We start from the raw sequence: 10,490 nt of genomic DNA, 5'->3' as shown, positions 1-10,490 counted from the left end.
AACTCAATAATAAAGTCAACATCAAGGTCGAAATCGCGATTATTTTTTTTGTCACTCTGTTTGTAACCGGCGAGTTTTTTTCTTATTACATCACCATCGCTGTTGTTTTCATTATTAATTTTATCAGCGTTTGATTCATCCAAGACAATTCTTCGCAGTTGAGATATTCTTCTGACTCTGGACACCGCTAGGTAGACTAAGTTTGACCATTCGATTCGATCATCAACGATCCAGACAGCTGTATCACTGATAGTTAGTCCTTGAGATGAATGAATTGTCATTGCGTATCCTAGCGTCCACGGGGATTTATTCATTTTTAGTGCATCTCTGACGGCATTAATATCAACTAACACAATATCATTCAATACTAAATTCTGTTTCCTTGACTCTGTCAAGGTCCCTGACGCAGTCAGGCGTCCTGGAATATCAACATCTATATTCTGTAACCGCAAATCAGCTGGTCTATAACATAACGGCACTGGCAGCATTGGAAACTTTTCTTGTTGTAATTGAAATAACTGCTGTTGAAGTGTGTCTCTAACTATCTTTCTACTTGCCACTATCAAATCGTCTGGTTTCCACACATTCCAAAAGTCGCTCATTGAAGTTTCAGGAATTATCTCGCGCATAATTTCACGTTGAATTTTATTTGGTTGTAATCTGATTAATGTTTTAAATTCTTTCAATGTTGCATCAAGTGCTCTATGATCATCAGACATGTCTTCGTAATAATCAACAAAATCTTTTAACCAATCATGCGGAGATGCGCCGACAAACGGAGGTGGTTGACCTTGATCGCCGCACATAACGACTGCATTATTTTTCGTTAGCAGCCAATAAAGAAATGTTTTAATGTATCTAACGGTACCGTACATATCTCATCCCAAATTATTTTCTCGGGAATATATTTTGTTCCCATTCGATCTGACGTCCACACACCGCCGCTGTATTTGAAAAAGCTGTGATAAGTACAAGAATTGACTCTTCGTTGTTTCATCTCCCTGGCAAGCCTGTGTGTAGGTGTTAGCACAATCATATCCGATTTTCCAAATAATTCAATCGCTCGAGTTGTTTTACCAGACCCACCCGGCCCGTTCAAACAAACGGTTTTGTGTCTAGTGATTGGATCATACACAGATGGTGCGGAAGATATTTCTGACATTTCTGATTTACAATAATCATCCTTAATTGCAACATCACCGGATTCACAATATTCGTGTAAAATCTCCGCTTTTATTCTCCACGAACTCCATGATTCATCAGTGCTTGTAAAACGAGCCAATAATTCTGAATATTTTGTATTGATGTAAAATGAATCCGTTGCAACTCTAACTGCGGTGTCAGGAAATCGATTTATCATTGATAGCAAATTTATAGAAACATAACCCAGCATTGAAGATCTTAAATGTGTGTATTGAGGCGATTCTCCGTCGATATAACTTACAATTGTGCCCAACTTTTTCCCGTCGGACAAGAACACATCCTCCCGATTACAAAATATATTTCTCGCAACAGCGTCAGCAATTATAAAATCCAATTCAGCATCATCGATAATCAGTCGCGAGTGATGCATTTTATGATCAAATGCTGCACCCTGAGTAAATTTACCGATTATTCTTCGTCCAAGATCTTTTGCTATTTTTTCACTATTGCTATGTTTGATCTTGAGAATTGTAGGAGCCTCACTGACAATGACATCCATCGGGGTATTTGGACTCTCTCGTGCATACTCGCCGATAACTTCATCTACACTGACACGCTCCGGTGTTGGCAACCAAACTGAGGTCTCCGGTTGATATGATATGATTGCTTCACTGACAGTCAACGATACCAGTATTCGGCTGTCAAGCATATATCGCAATAACACTATTGGTACCCAGCACTTTTCACTGAAGTGTCTGCCAAACCAAACATAACAGCACGGATGAAGCCCTTTAGCAAATTCAAACGAAGTCACACGAGCAAATCCCGTCAGGTCAAAGTCGGGTAAAGGACCGTTTATAGCAACTCGTGTCATCGAGTTCGTGGGATGTCCAAATCGCTTAAAGGATTCGCTGCACTCGCCGTTCCCGAGAAAGCTTCCTGGGTAGCAAGCAATCATATCCACGGAAATCATATCCCGGTAGTCATACGGGGTATTCCACAACCCGCCATGCCCATACACGACACAACTTAATTGTATATCCGAAAGAAACTGTCTTCGGGTTGGTCTCCACGAATTTCTTTCTCTGGCGGCGTGAGCGGCAACACCTGGAATTGTAAAACAATTAACCAATAACTGCTCAATGTCTTCAGAAATGCTTGCGTTTTTCACATACTTCTCTGCGAGTTTTTTCATTTGTTGTTGCAACGACTCCGTCCGGTATAATTCCCCACTGGGTTTTACAAATTGATCATACTCGGAATCTTCGGAACTCTTAAATAACCACACTGACACAGGGTCGGTTTTACTCAGCTTGTAAATGGCATCAAATATATTTCCGGAATAAAGTTTGACAATCTCGTGGAAATATTGTAACCGCATCAGTCCAGGCATGAGAGTTATGATCAATAATTTCAATCGGTGGTCCTGACTTTTTATAATGCTTCGAATTATATAATATTTCCCCGGTTAGTGTTTTTACTGTTATTGAAAATTTTAATTTACTTGATAGCACAGCAACATCATTTATTGATGCCCCAGTATCCTTAACCGATTCAGCCCATGCTGTTATTTTTTCACGTCGCAGATCGGTTAAACCCTTTCCTCGTTTTGCGTTTTTAAAATGTTCCATTACTCGCTCGGCTACACAATTCAGCGCGAACGTTGATGACGTCAACGACGAAGACGTCTTCATCGGGGTGAGTTTATCAATTTTTTTTTTTACCAGATAGATTCCATAAACGACTGCGGTTACTGGATACGCTCGAGCGTAATATGGTTTATCAATCCCGGTCAGCATTCCTGGTTTGGAATCATTGCTTAACAGAATGGTCTTTCCGTTAGCAAGAACAGGGTCGAGTTTGTCACGGATAATCCATTCATCGGAATCTGTTTGCACAATAAATTTTATTCTGAAAAAATATTTCTTACTGTGTTCATCACTTTGATGAATATCAAATAGATAATCAATAATTGTTTTTGCTCGGGCATCAGTCATTGTAGCATCGATGATTTCGTCAATATCGCGGATAATTTTAAATGACGACCATACCTGAGAAGCGCCGTCGTCGCGGAATTCTTTTTTACCCTCCCTGATAATATTAAATAGATCAGTTAGATTCCGCCGTCGTGAGTCTCTGTTTAGCCTGTCAAGATCGAATCTCCCAGCGCCAAATAAACCCTTCATATTATATTTAAGACAAATATTTAAATAAGAAATATATATATATATATATATATATATATATATATATATATATATATATATATATATATATATATATATATATATATATATATATATATATATATATATGAATAACTGCAAGTGGTTAAAAGTTGGATCCGTAACAGTCTGTAATAACCCTTGCAGGAAGGAATTCTGCGGTGAACATATACAAAGCATCAAACGAGGAAGCACAGGACCTATCCCATGCCTGCGATGTGGCATTGGTGTCAGGGGTAAAACACAATTATGTGCGGGATGCGAGGGGAAACGATACCGGGAACTCAAGCGATACTACAATAAAAAAAATAATGGAGATGCGCTGAAATCCGAGAGCGATTATATAACTAAGTTTTCAGACAAATTATAAATTAGACAAATGTATTATTATATAAATGAGCCAAGAATTTGTCTCACATCCAACCATTAAAAATTATGAAGCATCACGTGAGGGAATAGTTAGAAATAGCAGGTTGAAAAAACCAGTTGGTAATGTTAATAATACTGGTTATCTTAAATTTGGGGTTTCTGGGGGTAAAACCTATTATAATCATAGGTTCTTGTTCGAGTGTTTCCGCGGAGAGACCAAAGATGGCCTTGTAATTGATCACATCGATGGACAGAAACTTAATAATAATTTATCCAACCTGAGAGCTGTGACGCAGAGCGAAAATTGTAGGGCTGGTAATACTGGGGGGAAGAGAGAGTCTAGGGCAGTTGTTTCCATAAACTTAGATACAAATGAAGAAATAATATTTCAATCGATATATGCAGCTGGCAAGCATTTTGGTATTTGTGCATCCTCAGTACAAAAAGTCGCAGAAAATGTGTATAAATCCGCGTTGTCAAAAACATATAATAAGCAGAAAATTATTTTTCGTTATTGTTAGGTAATTTACTATAATCCGAGGATTTTCCAAACGGAGATAACTCTACAGCGACTGTGTGAAAATCCGAAGGATTTTTGAAGTAAATGATACAATTATTTCCCCCTTGTCACCTTGACAGCGTCAAGGATGACAACGCGCTATAACACTTCCGCATTCACAGGTAACGAGCAGACGATTTTCTACACAAGGCCTACCTATATAAATTTCACAACAGGTAGATCGGTATATAATAATTTTTAAATCCTATATTATCAGATTGGACAGTGGCACAGTGGTAACACGTTTGACTTTCGTCCCGACGCTATCAAATGTCATGTTCGAATCCTCGTTACGGACATATTGTTCGACGGGCCCGATTTATAGGGTTTTTATAATAGTGGGGGCTCCAGCAGGGGCCTTGTGTGCATATCTCCTCCACGTCGAATCGTGGGGGTACGTTTAACCCCTGGGATTCGATGGGGGGGGGGTATGCACACGGACAGTTTCACTTTCGCTTGGAGCCCCCAAAAATAAACAGCAGTCATTGGATGTATAAGCTCTACGGTCAAAAACAAAATGGCTAAAAGAACCGATCACGAGGATACCGAGAAGCTATAAGAAAAGCTCTGTAAGACTGAGATAAAAAAAATCTGAAAATAAAAAAGTCACCTAAAACACAAAGTGTTTCAAAACACAAAGTGACAAAATCACCTTGACAAAATCAAGGAAGTAAATAATCTCAAGTCTGAAAGGACCTCGTGGAGACCCATAAGCCAATATTATTTTTTTATTTTAAATATATAAAAATATATAGAAATATGAATCGAGAAAATATCAATAATGTGATCGATGCTATTAAAAAGTTAGAAAAACAAGGATTTAATTTATCACTAAATCCTGAAACAATTCTGTCTGATGCTGAATCATTATATGAATCTAAATGCGCAGGGCGTAACATTCTTCCTGCTCAATATCGATTCATAAAGATGATCCAAAATAATTTGTATAAATCGCTGACCAGCGTAGAAGAAGCACAAATAAATGAATTCGTTCCACTGTCTCGTGCAATCGAAAGATCAGGCTGGCACTGGCAGCCGAGTATGAAACTAAAAAGATAATAAATAATCGCGTCCGAAAATTGAAACATTGTATGTCCGCTGACGAAGTCATCGCTGACTTTGTCACTGACGAGGAAGTAAATACATCACCTTGATTTCGTCATTGACGAAGTCAAATACCTTGATAAAATCAAGGAAGTGAAATAGAGTACTTGGAAGTGAAATCGAAAGTAAAAAAAAAATATTACTTTTTTTTTACTGTCCAAATTATGCAATTGTCCGATTTCGTTGGTTGCTACTAGCAAATACCCTATCAAAATCAGCGAAATTGTCAGTGTTAAAAAAATATATATAATAAAATTATGCAATTGTCCGATTTCGTTGGTTTTTACTAGCAAATACCCTATCAAAATTAGCAACGTGGACAATTTCTCTGGTTGCTACTAGCAAATACCCTATCAAGATTAGCAACTTGGACAATTTCTCTGGTTGCTACCAGCAAATACCCTATCAAAATCAGTGAAATTGTCAGTGTTGTAAAAAATATATATAAAGTAAAAATTCTTTAGAATTTTCAAATATTTTTACTGCACAAAAAAATAAAATTATCGTGAAATCGTCCGATTTCTGTGATTTTTCCCCCTTGACTTTTACTGCAGTATTTTATCAAGATGATCCCGCGAAATACACGAGTGAGCATAATTCATGATTTGGTCTGGAAAACATGTGATCGCTATGATATGATTCTCTTGTATTTGTTTCAACTGCGATTCTGTCAGTAAAAAATCATCATTACCGTATTTATCAATAACTATTTTAACTTCACCTATCAAATGATTTTTATCGCTGAATATTTTCCTGATATATTCTTCAAGTGTTTGTTTGTCATATATGGAACATTTCACGTGCTGATACATGCTATATTTTTTATCATTTAATATAATTTATTGTGACAGTGCTGTCATTGATGGTGATGTTACCAACAGTGCCATCATCGTCGTCACTGTCACTAACAATAAAATCACTGTCAGAGACATCTTCATCACTGACAATAAAATCACTATCAGAGACATCTTCATCACTAACAATAAAATCACTGTCAGAGAGATTTTTATCATCATCATCATCATACTTCGGGTAATTCTTCGAATTTTTCGGAAACGCTTTGCATTTCTTGTAAGTCGAAGATTTTTGGGACATTATTATGATATGATATTATTAAATGAAAATCGTTTCAGGACTTGAAAATCGTTACACGATTTCACCAGCAAATTAATACTAATAGTTTCATTTCTCAGGTCCAAAAGTCTACCCTGCTGGTCAGTGACTTTAAAATTCATCCTTGTCAGCGTTGGACACTGCAGAAATACTGGATTGATTGGCTCTTGTACAATCAAAAACCCAGGTGGTTCTTTGGGAGTAAATGAATATAATATAAACCCTTGCTGGGCTTGATTTGATACTGTTGTGTCTATGTTGTAACTGCCATCAATTGCGTCACACACAAGATTGACCGCGACGACATCAGTGATATTTACGATTCCCGGAGAAATATGTCTGCCATCACTGGCTGTGGAATTATCGTGTCTGAGGATAGTTGGCGGTGGCAATATTCCCTTGTGCTGGTCAAGTATGTCATCGAAGTATTCATCGATGATATCAGTAACAAAGTTTCTCAAGATGACCGGGGAAATATATCCTGGTAGTTTATAATTCGGTAGATCAGCTTCTTTGATTTTAAGTTTATCTAATGCGGCTCGGAGATTACGTAGGTATTCTTCTTCTCTCTCTCTTCTTTCCGTAGTTTTTGGTCAATCAGGGTGTGGTGCCCAGACATCCCCTATCCTATAAGCCTTCTTTTGTCTTTCTTCACTTTATAAAGCATTTTTTTCCCTTGCTTTTTGACCCTCGATCGCTTCGACCATAGCAGTAACTGCTCTGTTGTTCAAGGTGTCTATGTTACTCGCGATTTTATTCAATAATTTGATCTCACCGATGATATTGTCACGGGAACCTGTTATATCGCTGATATGTGATTGAAAATGCTAACGTAAAATATTTAGTCGTCGATTATGCAATTCACGAAAATAATTAAGTAAATTAATAAAATCCTCCAGCGAATAATAAAATCTTTTACCGCCGTAATTTACTTCCCAGTTTTTGTCTGTTGGGGGAGAAAATCAACAAGTATTTCAAAAACATCCGTTATTACGGGGGCGAAACGTTCGAAATTGATGGCACCATCTTCTCTAGCGGTTATAATTCCGTAATATGCCTTCGCGTCAGTGATATAATCAGACTTTTTTGGTTCTGGTGGTATCGGTGGTGTCGGTGGTGGATTTTCAGGCCATCCCAATACTGTTCTGATTGAACTGTTATAAATGTCTACGTGGTAACCCGGTGAAGCGACTTCGATGATCGTTGACAACGTTGGCTCGTGTGCGATTATTGATATTTTTGCTTCTTTTCCCGTGATACGCTTTATTTGACGCTGTATTTCTTTGCTGATTTCTTCTATCTGATAAGACCCTGTTGGTAACGTGACAACGTTCCAATCTGGTGTGCCGTCAGTGCCATCGGCACCAGGTTTATTCTGATACGAAAATACAAATGAATTATTTGGCAACTGTCCGTGAAATGATGTCGACCTGATGTTGGGCCAACTGTGATATACTCGAAATTGTGCCAACGCGATTTCTTTTACTGGAATCGCAGTTGGAAAATTAATATCAAACTCTGGTTGCGTCGAAGATATTGTTATCATTGATGTTTTTGCCGGAGCTGTGTTTGCGGCTATCTGCTTAAGTAATTCCGTCATTATTTATCTTCATCGTTTTCAAATCAAAGTACTTTGTTTTTTTGTAATCGTTGTATGCGCTGGACATCAACGTGAATTCGGAATCTGATATTGTTGTATCGTCAAGGCTGGATGATATCAACGAGGACAATGTCGAGTAGGTGCTTGTGGCCGCGTTGTTTAACTTTTCATTTTCGTGTAATTTTGTTAGCGCACACGAGAATATTTTTTTTTTGCAATTATATTAGCAACTCCTGCAATTGTCGTTGATGCTGAAATTGTGATTGTAATCGCGATTGCAGTTGTCACTGGTGTCAGCGCTGATAATAACACACCCGTGGATGCAACTACCGCGGATACCGAATACACTATTGTGTCCAATGCAGTTACACACCGTTGTATTTTTTTATCTTTGTTGCACAATTGTCAATAGTGGTTTTTAACTCTGACTGCCATTCGCGTACCTGATCATATCTATATTGCTGAGCATTTAGTGTTGTCGTTGACGCCGAAACACTTTGCATTTATTATTTTACGCAGTTACCAATTGAGGCGTTTCAGCTACAAATTCCAAACACCACCAGTAAGATGTTGCGGTTAATTTCTTGTCTGCGGCTTCCAGTATAAATGTTTCTTCGGTTTCCTTGTTTAATATGATAGTCACAACCCCGGAATATTTATCAGTGGAATGTCTCCAGGGATATGTTGTGAAGATTTCAAACTTAGCGGCACTGAACACAGACAGTCTATACACGCCAGTGGCTGTTGCTGTATATTTGATAGTATTATTTTGTTGGGACCATGTTGCGAATCTGGATGATACCGTGTATACTATGTTGGTGATATGCCCCGGGGTAACTCCAGTGGGGACTTTAATCAGACTGGTTTTGCTAACGATCTCAGGAATACCCGATACGATATCTTGCTGTGTTTGTTTGATCGTGTCAATGTTGATCTTGATATCAGAAAGTTTTATGTCAGCGATGAGCGGAGTGCCGAAGAATTTATCTATAACCTCATCAGCTTTTTGATAATTTCTGCGAAATCTTGTAAACGCACCCACGTGAACATCATACTCTGATCGCAACGTGGTTAGTTTACTGTCAATGGTGTCTACATATTGTTTGTTTGCGGCATCTTCTGGCGAGGTTGGATCTCTTAAAACGGTTATTTTGTTACCGTTCATGCTGAGTTCACCTGTCATTGTATCACCGGTCTTCGCTACACGTTCCCCTGCGGCTTTTCGTGCATCATCTCGAAGCGCCGCGATTGATATCAGCGAATCTCTGATTCTGCCGCTGTCATTGAATACAACGATGTTGTCTGTGGTAGCTCCAATAACCCTGCGAATTATGTCATTCAACTTAATGTTACTGGTTTTTAGCTTGCCATGTCGATCTTGAAAAATTACAACCTCATCTGGGTCTATTCCGGTTAACGTTAAAAGATTATCAATTTCATCTTTGGTCGCATACTTTGATAAATCGATATCTTTTCTTTTCTTCCTTTGTTCTGCTTGATCTTCCGTAAATATCAACCATTATTAGTTATGGGGTTGTTTAAATTTGGAAATCACATCTGTGGTGTATTTATGCACGACTTTGTGAGGAGAATTCGCTGATTTCGAGATTGCATCAAGAACATTTAATACTTCACGGCCACATATCGGAGGATCGGTTAGTGTTTTGTGTTGGCAGCGTTGAGTACCAAACCGCTGCTGACGTTGTTAACGGGGATACATATCGAAGGAATTCAACTGGTGGTGCTAGCCCGTACGAATCAAAATAGATAATTCCACGTGGATCGATCGCGTAAGCAACCCAGTGAGTTCCTGGACCATCGCCGTTATCAAGATTAATAATTCCTGTTTCTGGATTATTCGGTCGTGCTGGTAATTGATCTCGTATAAAGACACCTCTGAAATGTTTTACGCGTAATCGTTTAGCGGCATCAAGTAAATCAAAGTTGGACGCTGGAAGTGAAACAGAAACACCTTGTGTTTTCAAAACCTTTTTGGGTACCATGATGGCGGAGTTCCTGGAAGTCTTAGGCCGGCCCCCCTCTTTTTTTTTGTATCCGGATGCTGTTCGTTGTTATAATGCTGACAAAACATCAGGCCTGGAAAGTAGATGGGGAATCAGTGGTCCATGTAATGGAGATGTTCCAACTCTGCGGTGTGCTGCTCTACCGAGTGCTGCAGCTGCAAGTGGTGCAACAAGTGCTGATAGTATATTTCCTCCTTGTTTCTTATATTTTCCACCAGTTGCTTTCTTTAGTGCCATTCCAGCTGCGGTTCCAACTGCTCCTAACGCCGCAGCTTTGACGACTGCTGGTGCTGCTGCGGCAATCAACGCTGGTATCGCGGCGAGAAGAGGAAATATACCGCCTGTTTTAACCA

This window comes from Sinohyriopsis cumingii, chromosome 14, assembly GCF_028554795.1.
Source record: "Sinohyriopsis cumingii isolate HCF-2022 chromosome 14, ASM2855479v2, whole genome shotgun sequence".
In the NCBI taxonomy this organism is placed as follows: domain Eukaryota; kingdom Metazoa; phylum Mollusca; class Bivalvia; order Unionida; family Unionidae; genus Sinohyriopsis; species Sinohyriopsis cumingii.
The sequence above is the reverse complement of the archived record's forward strand: the minus strand, read 5'-3'. Positions refer to the sequence as shown.